The sequence below is a fragment of the Budorcas taxicolor genome, chromosome 5, assembly GCF_023091745.1.
Source record: "Budorcas taxicolor isolate Tak-1 chromosome 5, Takin1.1, whole genome shotgun sequence".
NCBI classification, from domain to species: Eukaryota; Metazoa; Chordata; class Mammalia; order Artiodactyla; family Bovidae; genus Budorcas; species Budorcas taxicolor.
The window spans coordinates 88,608,395-88,623,052 of record NC_068914.1 but is presented as its reverse complement, the minus strand read 5'-3'; the positions used below and the strand labels follow the sequence as shown (position 1 = coordinate 88,623,052).

Here is a 14,658-nt window from a genome sequence, read left to right as displayed (position 1 = left end):
AATTCTCCAAGCCAGACTTCAACAGTATGTGAACTGTGAACTTCACATGTTCAAGCTGGATTTAGAAAAGGCAGAGGAACCAGAGATCAAATTGCCAACATCCATTGGATCATCAAAAAAGCAAAAGAGTTCCAGGAAAATACCTACTTCTGCTTTATTGACTGTGCCAAAGACTTTGACTGTGTGGATCACAACAAACTGTGGAAAATTCTTCAAGAGATGGGAATACCAGACCACCTGACCTGCTTCTTGAGAAATCTGTATGCAGGTCAGGAAGCAACAGTTAAAACTGGACATGGAACAACCAACTGGTTCCAAATAGGGAAAGGAGTATGTCAAGGCTGTATGTTGTCACCCTGCTTATTTAACTTATATGCAGAGTACATCATGAGAAACGCAGGGCTGGGTGAAGCACATGCTGGAATCAAGATTGCCGGGAGAAATATCAATAACCACAGATATGCAGATGACTCCACCCTTATGGCTGAAAGCAAAGAAGAACTAAAGAGCCTCTTGATGAAAGTATAAGAGGAAAGTGAAAAAGTTGGCTTAAAGCTCAGCATTCAGAAAACTAAGATCATGGCCTTTGGTCCCATCACTTCATGGGAAATAGATGGGGAAACAGTGGAAACAGTGACAGACTTTATTTTTGGGGGGCTCCAAAATCACTGCAGATGGTGACTGCAGCCATGAAATTAAAGGATGCCTGCTCCTTGGAAGAAAAGTTTTGACCAACCTAGACAGCATATTAAAAAAGTAGAGACATTACTTTGGCAACAAAGGTTCGTCTAGTCAAGGCTATGGTTTTTCAAGTAGTCATGTATGGATGTGATAGTTGGACTATAAAGAAAGCTGAGCGCGGAAGAACTGAACTGTGCTTTGGAACTGTGGTGTTGGAGAAGACTGTTGAGAGTCCCTTGGTCTGCAAGGAGATTCAACCAGTCCATCGTAAAGGAAATCAGTCCTGAATATTCATTGGAAGGACTGATGCTGAAGCTGAGCCTCCAAAACTTTGGCCACATGGTGCGAAGAGTGACTCATTGGAAAAGACCCTGATGCTGGGAAAGATTGAGGGCGGCAGGAGAAGGGGATGATAGGATGAGATGGTTGGATGGCATCACCGACTCAATGGACATGAGTTTGAGTAAACTCTGGGAGTTGGCGATGGACAGGGAGGCCTGGCCTGCTGCCGTCCATGGGGTTGCAAAGAGTCGGACATGTCTGAGCAGCTAACTGAAGCATAGTATACTTATGTTTCACAAACTGCTAGCTTTCACTTGTTACCTTTGTGAAAAGTGTATTGGTGTAAATTATTAGCAATCACTGACTTTTATATAGGTAGCGTCTATCTTGTAAATGAATTGTTTAAAAAAGACTGGGCTAGAGGCTGGGGGTGGAGGAAATGCGGAGTTAAAAAAATAGGAAATTTGGGATGAGGAGCCTCCACATCACCCCCCCACACCCTCCCGTAAGTCATTAAAATGGGTGTTTAGCTTATTAGGTCTGGCAATAAAAATTGTCTGTAACCTGTTATATCACAATATACTGCAATCACCCTTTATAACACTGGAGATTCATTCATCCTGTTGCTATCCTCTCTTAGAGAACTAACTCTACCCAAAATCTAGGCCTTTGTGAGTTCCATGACCTGGGACAGGAGAGTAGGAATTAGATAGGGTGATGCTTGGGGAGGAATGAATGAGTTCGGGCTTAAAAAAAAAGAGAGATAGCAATAGAATGAGCTTAAGGTGCCGAAGAATTGATGCGTTTGAACTGTGGTGTTGGAGAAGACTATTGAGAGTCCCTTGGACTGCAAGGAGATTCCAGCCAGTCCATTCTGAAGGAGATCAGCCCTGGGATTTCTTTGGAAGGAATGATGCTAAAGCTGAAACTCCAGTACTTTGGCCACCTCATGCGAAGAGTTGACTCATTGGAAAAGACTCTGATGCTGGGAGAGATTGGGGGCAGGAGGAGAAGGGGCCGACAGAGGATGAGATGGCTGGATGGCATCACGGACTCGATGGACGTGAGTCTGAGTGAACTCCAAAAGTTGGTGATGGACAGGGAGGCCTGGCGTGCTGCGATTAATGGGGTCGCAAAGAGTCGAACGCAACTGAACTGAACTGAAGGTGCTTTTATTCCTTCCATATGTTTCTACTCTGCAGTCCTGGGACAGGGTAAGAGAGGGAGCCAGGAAATGGGATTTTTCTTTCCCTTCCTTTCAAGTACTTTCCTCTTTTACTAGTCCCTTTCACAGGATCTTGATGCCTGGGTTTCAGGTGCGTTGAGATGAATTACGACTTGAAGGAGATCACCAAGAGGGCTGAGTATGAAAATATCTGTAATTATTAGGAAAACTAGGGATATAAAATGGAAAAGAAGGTTTCCAGTGGTAAGACAGAGAACCATCTGTCAAGTTTTTATAGTTTGTTCTTTTTTGAGGGGGGAGTCAAGTCAACTGAGGGGGGCAGTGTTGAGGGCATTTTTAGCATTGTTTTTGGGGGAGATTCTGGTAACGTCTTGGCTCTATGTGTACTTTTTAAAAGAGTACTCTAACCATTCTTCTCTGAAGTGAAAACATACACTAAGGCTCTGATTTAAAGAGAGAATGTTCTGTGTATTGTATCTCAGCTGGTTTAAAGGTATCTGTGCTGGTCTCACTTGAAGTGGTAGCAATAATTCTCTTCCTATTTGATTCCATGGTGGAGCAAACCAAAGTTGACTATAGAGCCGTTGTCCTTCAGACATGTCTAAATTTCTCAGTCTATTTATGAGCATCAACAAACACTTTGTGCATACTCCTGCCATGGGTTGAATGGGTCTATTTTCCTTTAATTTAGTTTAAAACTAGTAACGGAATTCCTGAGGTTTTGAGAGGAATAGTGTTGGCAAACTTAGTTTTGAAACTAAAGGCAAATTAAGATACCAAGCAAAACAGAAGGAGACTATTACTTCAGAAAGGGAACTTAAAACTGCTGACATTTGCAAACTCAGTGTCTTATATTTGTATAAACTTTAGATAGGAACTACTGTTTTTCTAAAATTGTTGGTTTAAAAAAAATTGTTAAATTTGTGCATTTTAAAAATTGCTTCTAACACACTTTGGGTATGCTTGACCTCAGCTTTTCAGCAGCATATTCAGACAGTTGAGCATCATCCTTTTTGGTCTTATTCTGTCTCAGATCATTTAAAATAGTTAAAATGGATTGTGGATGTCAGGAATTTGGTAGACTTCCATTAAAATCTAATGTGTTTTTAAAAATTTCTTAAAGTGACCTTTGAACCTGTGAAAATATACTACCATCATCTGAATTATGAAATTTAGCTGAGTACTGCTAAGGTGACAAATGATATCACTTGTTGTTTTGACGTTTGTTCTTTTAAGTGTATTGTACCATTGCCCTTTGGAAGATACTAGCAGCAGGTACTCTGAAGGATTATACTAATTAAACACAGGCCTTTCCCTGATTAAATCTGTTTAATTCTAATTTTTCATGCATCTCACTAATACTCATTTGTGACTTCAGCTGTTCATGTGAATTTTACCCAGGTGCTTTTTTGAGTACCTATTGTTAAATCTCTCTACATATCTTGTTTTGTTGTTAGATATCTCTTACTATTTAAAAACTTCTTCATGACATGAGTTATTTTTTTTATATTCTTTGGTAATTTTCCACTGTGCAATGCAATGACTGCTTTATTATGTTGGGTAGATAACTTAGAGCTTATTTGCCCATTTGGTCATTTAACAGATGTTTACTCAGTGCTTACTTTGTTGTAGAGGCTGAGTATACCAGGTCCAATAAGATAAGAACTCTGGGGTCCACTGGCTTGCAGAGAGTTGGACACGACTAAGCGACTGAACTGAACTGAACTGCCTTCAAGTTGCTTAGACTTTGATTGGAGATTCAGAGAATAAATCAGTTACAGTACCATATGTCATTCATATTTTGAAGTAATCTTTGAGAGGTCCAGGGCTCTATCTCTGATAGAGAAGATTTTTGTACTCACTCTGAAGAATGGAAACTAAACATTTGTAAAGTGTCTAAAGGTTTCTATTTCAATTTATCCTCCTAAATCCTTCAACATGAGCGTGTTACCCATTTTATACATGAGGAAACTTAGAGAAGTTACATAATTTGCTAAAAGTCATTTAGGTGATAAATTATAAAGGTGGGATTCTAATTTAGCCTTCTTCCTTTTATACCAAGATTTCTTAACTTTAGCAGTATTAACATTTTGGGCCAGCTTAATCTTTGTTGTGGGAAACTCTGCTATGCACTGTAGGATGTTTAGCAGTATTCCTGGCTGAGCTCCAGGGCAGGAGTCTATGTAAAGAAAGGAGGCACCAGGAGCGCAAAATTTAAGGCATCACTTACTCTCAGGATCTTTTAAGTGCTAACCCAACTTTCAATCCTCACAACATCTGAGAAAGTTCTCCCACACCAGCCTGTTGATTTTAGGTCTTCATTCAATATTGCCTGGTAACAGTATGAGGACTAAATCCCCTAGGCATTTAGGTGTTCCTTGGGAGCTGAAGAGCAGTAATGAGCAGGGGCTTTTTGCCTAATTTGTCTCTCATCTCAGTATATAAACTCTTTGGCAAAAGTGACTATTAAGAAATGGCATTCATAAGTGTGAAGTAAATACCTTCCATGTGGTACAGAGCTTAGAATCTTTAGGTGATACCTTACAAAACAAGGATATCAGTTGCACTGAACTAGTGAAAACTTGAGAGCAGAAACGGTACATTGAATGTCCTCAGTCTTAATTTGTCCTGGTGGTCTAGCACTTAACTGCTGGTATTGATCAGCTGGGCTCTAGCTTGCATGCTAAACACAGTCTAGGTAGTTCTCTAGAATGGAGTCTTTAAAAAATGAAGTATGTGATACAAACTTGAATTTTAGGAGTACTGAGCAATAGTGCCTAACAATTATTAATAATATGCTAGGTTTGGAGTCTTAAGTAGTTAAACTTATATTTAACTTTCTGATAAAGCATTACTATTTGACCTGTGATAATATAATTTTTTTCTTTTCTTTTTGTATTGGTAGGATTGGGGCTAGGTTACAGAAGTCCCTAAAAAGCTGGTAGAGTAGGCAGCTCTTGTGATTATAGGCAGTAGAGATCCATTAAAAATTGTCTTTCATTTCTAGACCCAAATTTAAAGGGTTTATGTGGTTAGTTCAGGCTCACTTGGATAATTCCTCCTCATAAGTTAACTTTCTTGAAGTTAACCTAATCATGGGAGTGAAGTCCCATTATATTTGCAGCCCCAAGGATTATACAGGCCGGTACACTAGGGAGCAGGGATGTTGGGCCTTAGTTTTCTGCCTGTACAGGCAGTCCCCATTGTGTGGCTGACAATAAGTGAAGAAGTTGCCTCTGTTGTGTCGATCCTCCTCAGTACATTTATCAGTGGTCTACAAATCGTGAGCTTTTGCAGTAATGGTAATAGATTTCCCTTTGGGCTCCTAAGAGGAGTTTGGGCAGAAGTAGCTAGCAGGAAGTGGCCAAGTGGTGGAGCAGTGTCAGTATTTGCCTCTTCAGTGGTGGGAATGATATGGGTAATGGTGGTTCAGATGTGTTATATCAATGAGCAATGTATCCCTTAAGTTCTTATTTATATTTTAAAATACACAGATCTCTGTTACATCTAAACAAGAATACCACTTAAAAGACTTGTAGTGGAACATAAAAGTTCTTATTAGACATGGAACTATGTTTCTGCCAATAACTCGACATTTTGAGGACAGATAGCATCCCATTTCCAATTTGAGATTGGGTACAAAAATATCCCTAGGGCTGAGAATAGGCATAGTAAATTGCACCAACAAAAACCTTTTGTGGATTTATAGTGAAGGAAAAGTCTTCATTGAGTGTGCATGGAAAAATGTGATATAAGCTCTTCATGCTTTAGTACAGTGGATGGGACCTCATATTTATAGTACTTGCTCTATATGATTAATTTTCAATGCAGATTCCAAAAATGTTTTTGCACATGAGTTACTTATCTTTTTTTTTTTTCCTGTTATTTTCATCTTTGGTTAGTTAGAATCCTCTTCCCCCTTCTGTTCCAGTAGTGTTTCATCAGTTTTTTTCCTCTTATTTTTATCTTCATATTTACTTGGATTCGTGTTTTTACTTTAACCTTAAATTTTCTCCTAGTGCTTTAATAAAATTTTGAGATAGTAGAGTTATCTTCAGATGTCTTTTATTTTCACTTTAGCACTGTTTGAGTTGGCTTTTAAGACATACTTATTTTGCATAAATTTATCTTTAGGGAGAAGAGTCATTTCTGGCATTAACACTTCTAGGAATTGTTTCAGAATTTAGTTTATTGTCTTAGTGTTAATAAGAATTCCAGAAGTCTTATTTTTTTGTTCCGTATCTCCAAAGAATATGTTTGATTTTGTTGTTTTACTTGAGTTCTGTAACATTTGGTTTGATCCCAGATATTTCAAGATACTGTAATTAACTTTTAGTTTTCTTTCTGGTTTATCCAGTAATTTAGAATAACACTTCAATTACAATTATGCTGATCAATTGGGAAAGTACTGATATGTATTCTTCAGTGGAAATAACTTTAATAAGACATTAATACTGTCTATTAAATATATTTAAGGAGGAGTTGTTAATTTAGTCATTCAGTCATGTCTGACTCTTTGTGACCCCATGGACTGTAGCCTGCCAGACTCCTGTTCATGGGATTTCCCAGGCAGGAAAACTGGAGTAGATTTCTCCCCAGGATCTTCCTGACACAGGGATCAAACCTGCGTCTCCTCTGCATTGTAGGCAGATTCTTTTGCTTGGTAAAAGTTAGTACTGCTTTCAGCTCTTAGATGAAACTTTGTGGTGGAAGCAGTAAAACGCTGTATGTGCTGTGCTGTGCTTAGTGGCTCAGTCGCGTCCGACCCTTTGTGGCCCCGTGGGCTGTAGCCCACCAGGCTCCTCTGTCCATGGGGATTCTCCAGGCGAGAATACTGGAGTGGGTTGCCATGCCCTCCTCCAGGGCATCTCCCCAACCCAGGGATGGAACCCAGGTCTCCCACATTGCAGGCGGATTCTTTACCATCTGAGCCACCAGGGAAGCCCAGAATTTGTATAATTTAATTTTTGGTAAGTTATAGAAATTTGTATAGCCTTTTTTACAGTTACTAGTGAAATGTAACTAAAATTAAGTGGTGTCTAATCCTATTAGAATATATCATTTTGTTGGTCAAATATTTAATTAGCATGATCTGTAGTCATTGAAGTAGATTAGTAACAATACATAAAAGACCATGTTCTCTGTATGAACTGATAACATTTCCAGAGTATTAAAAATAATAAATTTATGAATGGCTAATGAGGTACTTTTAGTGAGTGTTATTATTCATTATTGATTTTCTGAATATTACTGATAAAACACTGATCCCAGTTTGTGTTTTGCTCTTGATATCCACGACAATTATTTCCTTGGTGATAGGTTCTTATATGAGCCTATTAGATGTTAATATAAGATATAATCAGTAAGATGTGTGCTAAAGATCATATAATATATCCAAAGTGAAAGTGAAAGTGAAGTCGCTCAGTCGTGTCCAACTCTTTGCGACCCCATGGACTGTAGCCCACCAGGCTCCTCTGTCCATGGGATTTTCCAGGCAGTAGTCCTGGAGTGGATTGCCATTTCCTTCTCCAGGGGATCTTCCCAACCCAGGGATGGAACCCGGGTCTCCCACATTGTAGACAGACGCTTTACCGTCTGAGCCACCCTATCCAAAGGTAAGTAGAAATAGTAATCCGTTGAACACATCCACAAATACATGGCTGTTTAGTGGAGGTGTTTGAGAGCATGGATATTATCAAAGAGTCTGTTAGGCTGGACATGGCAGGGTGAGTTGCTAAGCGAAAGAACTCACTCACTAAGAAATGTTAAGTGGCAGAGCTGGGCTTATATCCCTTCCACTTCAGGTATGTTGCTTTCGTATTGTGCCACAGCTGCCTTAGAGGGCTGAAGGTTGTTTGGCTCTTTTGTGCCTCCGTTTAGAACTCCTTTTCCCTACTCCTCTCAGTCACACATGAAAACACAGGTAAAAATATTGAAAGAAAACTTAGTCACACCCTTCTGTATCCTGAACAGATACTCAGTTAATTCAGTAGTGCATCCCCACGGAAGGGGGTGGGACCTGGTGTTGCTCAGGGTTTTTAGGTAGGAGTGTAATGGAAGAGTGTGAAGCTCTTTTGCCTTTAGATGTTGGAAAAGAGAAAGAAGTGAGAGAGAATGTAAGGGGTCATGATTCTCAGGTGCTTGACCAATGCGTGTTTTTCAGTTTGTGATGAATATTAATTCAGGTTTGGGTACATGGATAACCGTTTAAATTAATATGATATTATCAACTTAAGGAAAATTTTAGTTTAGGTGTGCGTGCTTACTCACTTCAGTCGTGTCCGACTCTCTGCGACCCCATGGACCATGGCCCGCCAGGCTCCTCTGTCCATGGGATTCTCCAGGCAAGAATACTGGAGTGGGTTGCCATTTCCTTCTCCATTGATAAAGTATGAAGTGAGTGAAGTGAATTCGCTCAGTCGTGTCCGACTCTTTGCGACCCCATGGACTATAGCCTACCAGGCTCCTCCGTCCATGGGATTCTCCAGGCAAGAGTGCTGGAGTGGGTTGCCATTTCCTTCTCCATAGTTAGGTGTAAAAAGTAATATTAACTATGATTCCTGCAAAACCTTGTAAGTTTGAAACTAATAACTGTATGGCATAGTAACTGGTACATTTCATGATTGTGTTTATTTTATAGTGTTTCATTTATATTTATTATTTTCTTTGATTTTCGGTCTCTAGGTAGCTGTCAGCATACAATCAAAATAATTTAGATAAACAATGAAGAAGTTCTGTTTATGGGACTGTGACTGCAGCTCTGAAGTTTGTTACTTGGGGAGCACCCTCTCCTTGTCTTCCCATTAGAGTGGCCTGTGGGCTAGAGGAATAGTAACATACCAATTTACTGGAAAGGCCACCATTCTGGTTGTTAAAGTTTTGTGGTCTTAACTGAGACCCATTTGGCTCTTGTGTATTACAGCATACTTACTTTAAGATGGGCTTCTTTTTTTTTTTTTCAGTAGCATCCTAATGTTTTTGGTTATAAGAAATTGAGGTTGGTGATGCAGTCAGTCCAGTGTAAAATACTTAACACATAAAATAGTGTGTAGTATTGTAATGGATACATATAGGGCTGGGAGTCAGAAAATCTCATATAGTTTTGTCATTTAAACTTGTTTTGTCAGTCTCTTCCTGTGGAAATGAGATTATAACAGTTTCATTTTCCCTCCAGTAATGCTGCCGCTCCTGCTGCTGCTAAGTCGCTTCAGTCGTGTCCGACTCTGTGCGACCCCATAGATGGCAGCCCACCAGGCTCCCCCGTCCCTGGGATTCTCCAGGCAAGAACACTGGAGTGGGTTGCCATTTCCTTCTCCAACTCCAATAATGGGTTGAGGCTAATCAAAATAATGTGAACATTTATTGATATATAACATGTATGGTTGTTAAGATTTTTCTTTTTTCTTTGTGGATAATTTTCCCTCTGTTTAATACTTCATTTATTTTCCCTCTTCTGGGCCAATTCTCTTTTAGATTACTTTTTTGATTTTTGCATACATTGCCTCTGGTATTTCATATGAAAAATTTTAAGTATATGGTAACATTGAGAGAGAGAGCAAGAGAGACAGAGACAGAGATGTTGATCTTTCTCAAAAAGTAATCTAAAAGAGAATTGGCCCATTTATTTTCCCTCTTCTGGGGCAATTCTCTTTTAGATTACTTTTTGATTTTTGCATACATTTGCCTCTGGTATTTCATATGAAAAATTTTAAGTATATGGTAACATTGAGAGAGAGAGCAAGAGAGACAGAGATGTTGACCTTTCTCGTTTATTTTTTCAAATGCTTCTCTACTTCTTTGAGACCAGTTCAGTGCCTACTTTTATTGTCAGGGCGACTGTTATCTTCCTTTTCTCTAATTTTACCCTTTTGTTTTGTAGTTTAGTACTCAGTCATTTAGTTTTTTGTCTTGTTCATGAGTCGTTTTCCTGTCTTGGTCTTGGCACCTCTGCCACACACACTTCTTACTCTCTTCTGCACTGCTGAATCCCAGATTCCTTGAGTGAAGGAGTCTTGTCTTATGGGCATTTCTGTCATGCTCTCTGACATGTGAGTATGATAATGCTTGAGGTTTTCTTTGGTTGCTCTTTTTATTTCTTGTTTGAATATATGGATGCACAGTATAAACAGTATAACACATATGATTTTAACGCTCTTAAACCTTTGTGATAGTTTTTTAATTATTTGTAAATCTGTCAGGTAGCTGACACATGAAGTTGAGCAACTATAGCTATAGATGAGCACAGTCCATTCAGTTCAGTTCAGTCGCTCATTCATGTCTGACTCTTTGTGACCGCACGGACTGCAGCACGCCAGGCCTCTGTCCATCACCAACTCTTGGAGCTTGCTCTAACTCATGTCCATCGAGTCGGTAGTGCCATCCAACCATCTCATTCTCTCTTGTCCCCTTCAGTTCAGTCATATGCGACTCTTTGCGACCCCTGAATCGCAGCACGCCAGGCCTCCCTGTCCATCACCATCTCCCAGAGTTCACTCAAACTCATGTCCATCGAGTTGGTGATGCCATCCAGCCATCTCATCCTCTGTCGTCCCCTTCTCCTCCTGCCCCCAATCCCTCCCAGCATCAGAGTCTTTTCCAGTGAGTCAACTCTTCACATGAGGTGACCAAAGTACTGGAGTTTCAGCTTCAGCATCATTCCTGCCAAAGAACACTCAGGACTGATCTCCTTTAGAATGGACTGGTTGGATCTCCTTGCAGTCCAAGGGACTCTCAAGAGTCTTCTCCAACACCACAGTTCAAAAGCATCAATTCTTCAGCACTCAGCTTTCTTCACAGTCCAACTCTCATATCCATACATGACCACAGGAAAAACCATAGCCTTGACTAAACGGACCTTTGTTGGCAGAGTAATGTCTCTGCTTTTTAATATGCTATCTAAGTTGGTCATAACTTTCCTTCATACTGCTGAAAAGAAAACCAGGTCTCATAGTTTTTATCTTTATATGAAAAGAACTTTACTAATTAAAAAAAAATTCAGTAGGTTCTGATGTAGTTGCTCATGGTTTTAATCTTGCGCTTTGAAGTATTTTCTTTTTCTGGAATGAAGTTCTTGTTTCAGCTGTGTAGAAGGAATATGTTAATTAGATTATATTTAGTTGGTGAATTTGTGCCCACAAGAATGTGACTTTTAAAAAGCTGCAAGTTGTACAGTTCTTGTAGATAAGATTGTTTCCTGTTTTCTTTTGCATATTTAGTACTGTTATATATTTTTCCATGAGTAGCCTTTCAGTTTGTCTATTTGTATCATTTGACACTTGGACTTTATTTAAATTCAGATCTACCATCACTGGTGCTTACAAATGTTAGTCATTCGAAATGTCAAGATTTGGATTTGATCCAAGAGTTACAAATAATATAAGCCTTTATATAAATATACCCAAATATATATTCTTCGGGGGAAATGAATAAATAAAATACTGTGTTTATAGAGTGGTTTTAAACAGTTAGGCTTTAGAATTGCTACATGCCCAGAGTATTTCTCCAGTGAATTGCATACTGTATCAGCTCATGACTTGTGCTATAAGAAAGGTGTTTTTTTAAAAAGTAACAAGCAGATTTAATAAATTAAATTATACATTTTGTTTAAAAATGTACAAGGCACATTTTGTTTAATCCGAGGTTTTAAAGTATCCAGGAAATTCTATTTACACATATATAGACCTCAGACAGCAGTGAGGTCAGAAGATGCAGGAAGGGCAGCAGAGCCTCCTACTGCTGCTCCCTGAATGCTGAGAACACAAGTCAGATACATTCAACTTAAAAACAGTGCTGAGAGGTCACTGGGAAAAATCTCTGAAGAGAAGAGTCCACAAAAAAGGGCACATAAACACAAGGGGAAGGTCAGGGTAGTTAATACAACCACTTTGTTCTTAGGACGACTGCGGAGGTGCCTTGTTTGCCAGATTTCCGTTCATAGTTCACAAGGTATTGGCCTACAAGGTACTTGTCATTTTAAATATGTTCATAAAGGCACATATGGGCTTCCCAGTGGGCTCAGTGGTAAAGAATCCGCCTGCCAGTAAAGGAGCTACAGGAGATGCGGGTTTGATCCCTGGGTTGGGAAGATTGCCTGGAGGAAGAAATGGCAACCCGCTCTGGTATTCTTGCCTGGAGAATCCCATGGACAGAGGAGCCTGGTGGGCTACAGTTCATAGGGTTTTAAAGAATTGGGCATAACGGAGCAACTGAGCATGCACATGCACAAAGGGACTTAAACTGGCAGATCTGGAAGGACAAGATTCCTATCAATGCCATGACCATCAGTAAAAATGGGTAAATTTGCCTGTAGACCAAGTTTTGCATTTCTGCAGTAACACCTAGTAAAGGAACAATGCCAGATACAAGGTACACATAGGGAAAGCAAGAACATAGAGATCACTGGCACTGACCGTTATAGTGAAGGTCAAAATTCTGGATGCCATTTGCCTAAGCCAGCTCAATTGCAATTTTCAAGTACCATTGAGGACCCATCAGTGTTATAGCTGCATTGATTTTGGTATGCAGGATTCCAAGTGCCTGGTCCTGTGGTGGGAAAAAACGAGGAGTTTGAGCCAAGGGAAGCCTTGGGTGAACAATAATAACCAGCTCAAACAGGAGCCCCAGAATTAGGACAACTCCAGCCAGCAGCACTGCAGCTATCAAAGTCCTCAGGACTCTACCCTTTACCCTTCTCAAGGTCACTGCATCAGTGTGGCATCTATGCTGCCAGCACCATCACAGCCCTTATGGTTAGCTAGGAAATGTAGAAATCATAAGCAGCTGTGCAGAGCTCATGGATTTGGCAGTCCCCGTCCAAAATGACATTAACTGATGCCTAGCAAATACTGGTAGAGTCAGGCAGATGAGGCTGGTGATCAGTAAGGTTATTGCATATGAATATAATCAACAAAAATATCCAAGTGGAAAAATTGAAGGCCTATGCAAGGCTGAAAGCCAGCAGACCCACCCTGCTGAAGTATGGCTAGGTGGGCTGCACGCACACCTTCCCCAACCACAGCGGTAGTGTTGCTACCTCAGACACGCTGGTTATTGTTCACTGGTTGGTTTGCACAGTTCTCATTTTCTTCCTGGTTCCAACAAATAGGAATGAAGATCCAGCAAGCTTCCCACAGTAAGAGTCTCTGCTGACACTGTCCCCTTCAGCCATAGCTGCATCCATCCCTGTTCAACTAATGCTGGTAAGGCGGCCTGAAGCAGAAGCAGCTCGTGGGACAGTACAGTCACTGAGCATCACTGTAGAGCATGACACTGTGTGGACAAAAAATCAGGCAATAGACTGAGTATAGTATATATAGTATATAGTATATCAGGCAATAGACTAAATAGGTAGCGAAAGCACCAGGCAGACATGGACCCAAAGGCAGTGACTGACAAAATAAATTTTGGAAGATATGTATATAGAGTCAAGTGAATCATTTCTTGTACTGGATTAAAATCTAGATCATTCAGATTCTTAAGAAACCAAAATACACCAGGTTGAAGTACCCATCTCAGCCACAGAATGAAGGAGGCAAGCCAGAAAACAGACACCTCTCCCACTAGTTAATGCAAAAACATGAGCTTTCAGAGTCGCATCAGACATTTCCAGGGAACAGATACCCAGTCCCCAGCCACAGATGATGAGAGGAACACTCTTTTCTGCCACCTTAACACCACCATAGCTAACTCCCAGCAAGCGAGGAGACCTATGAAATTTAACAAGTGTTGCCAGCCATGATAAAGTATCAGTTTTATTAATAAAAGTATATACCCAGTTATGGTTGTATCAGGCCTTCAAAATGAGATGCTTGGATGTGTTCTTCAAATCCCAAACTAACAATGGAGAAATGACCAGTGTGGTCAGGGCAAAATGCATAAACAGGACTGTACTGTGTATTTAAAGACACCACCCAGATGACATGTTCTAGAAACACTAATGATTCCTCTACTCTTAGCATTCTTTCCCATGTAAAAACTCTTTGTAGCTCAGTCCCGTTTTAAAGCATTTCAGTTCACGTGGCATCAGGTATGTCTTCCCCACCTATGTTGTCTTCCTCCTTGTTCTCCTCCTCTCTTCCGGCTGGTCATCCTGGCATCAGGATTTTCCCCCACCACTTTTTTCTTGCCTGATGGGTTAGCATGCTGGTCAGGGGCAGCATTTTCAGCACCATTTCCTTCTACTGGAGCCTTATTTTGGTGATGCCCAGCAGCGTTGAAAGGCAGAGCAGCAAGTAGCATGGCTGACCTCAAAATGACTGAAAATTCTAAGAATTATAGAAAGCTAACACAGTAGTTTGAAAAAAAAAAAGGTGTATAGACAGTATAGACCATTTTAGATCTTTTAATAACATCATTACAATTTTGTTTTGCCTCTCTAAACTTTTATTTTAAAATTAGAATGATATTTGTACATATATAGTTTTAAAAATTCAAGGCTTATAAAAATAGCAGGGCATCATCTCTCCTCATCTCACATCCAGTTCCTAGCCTTTAGGGGCAGTCGATTTCAG

The 14,658-nt window shown here is 40.0% G+C and overlaps 1 pseudogene; it reads right to left on the bottom strand.

The window, feature by feature from the left end:
• The window catches only part of LOC128048131 (E3 ubiquitin-protein ligase MARCHF6-like), a 37,918-nt pseudogene extending 23,532 nt beyond the window's left edge, over positions 1-14,386 (bottom strand).
• Positions 14,387-14,658: the final 272 nt, after the last annotated feature.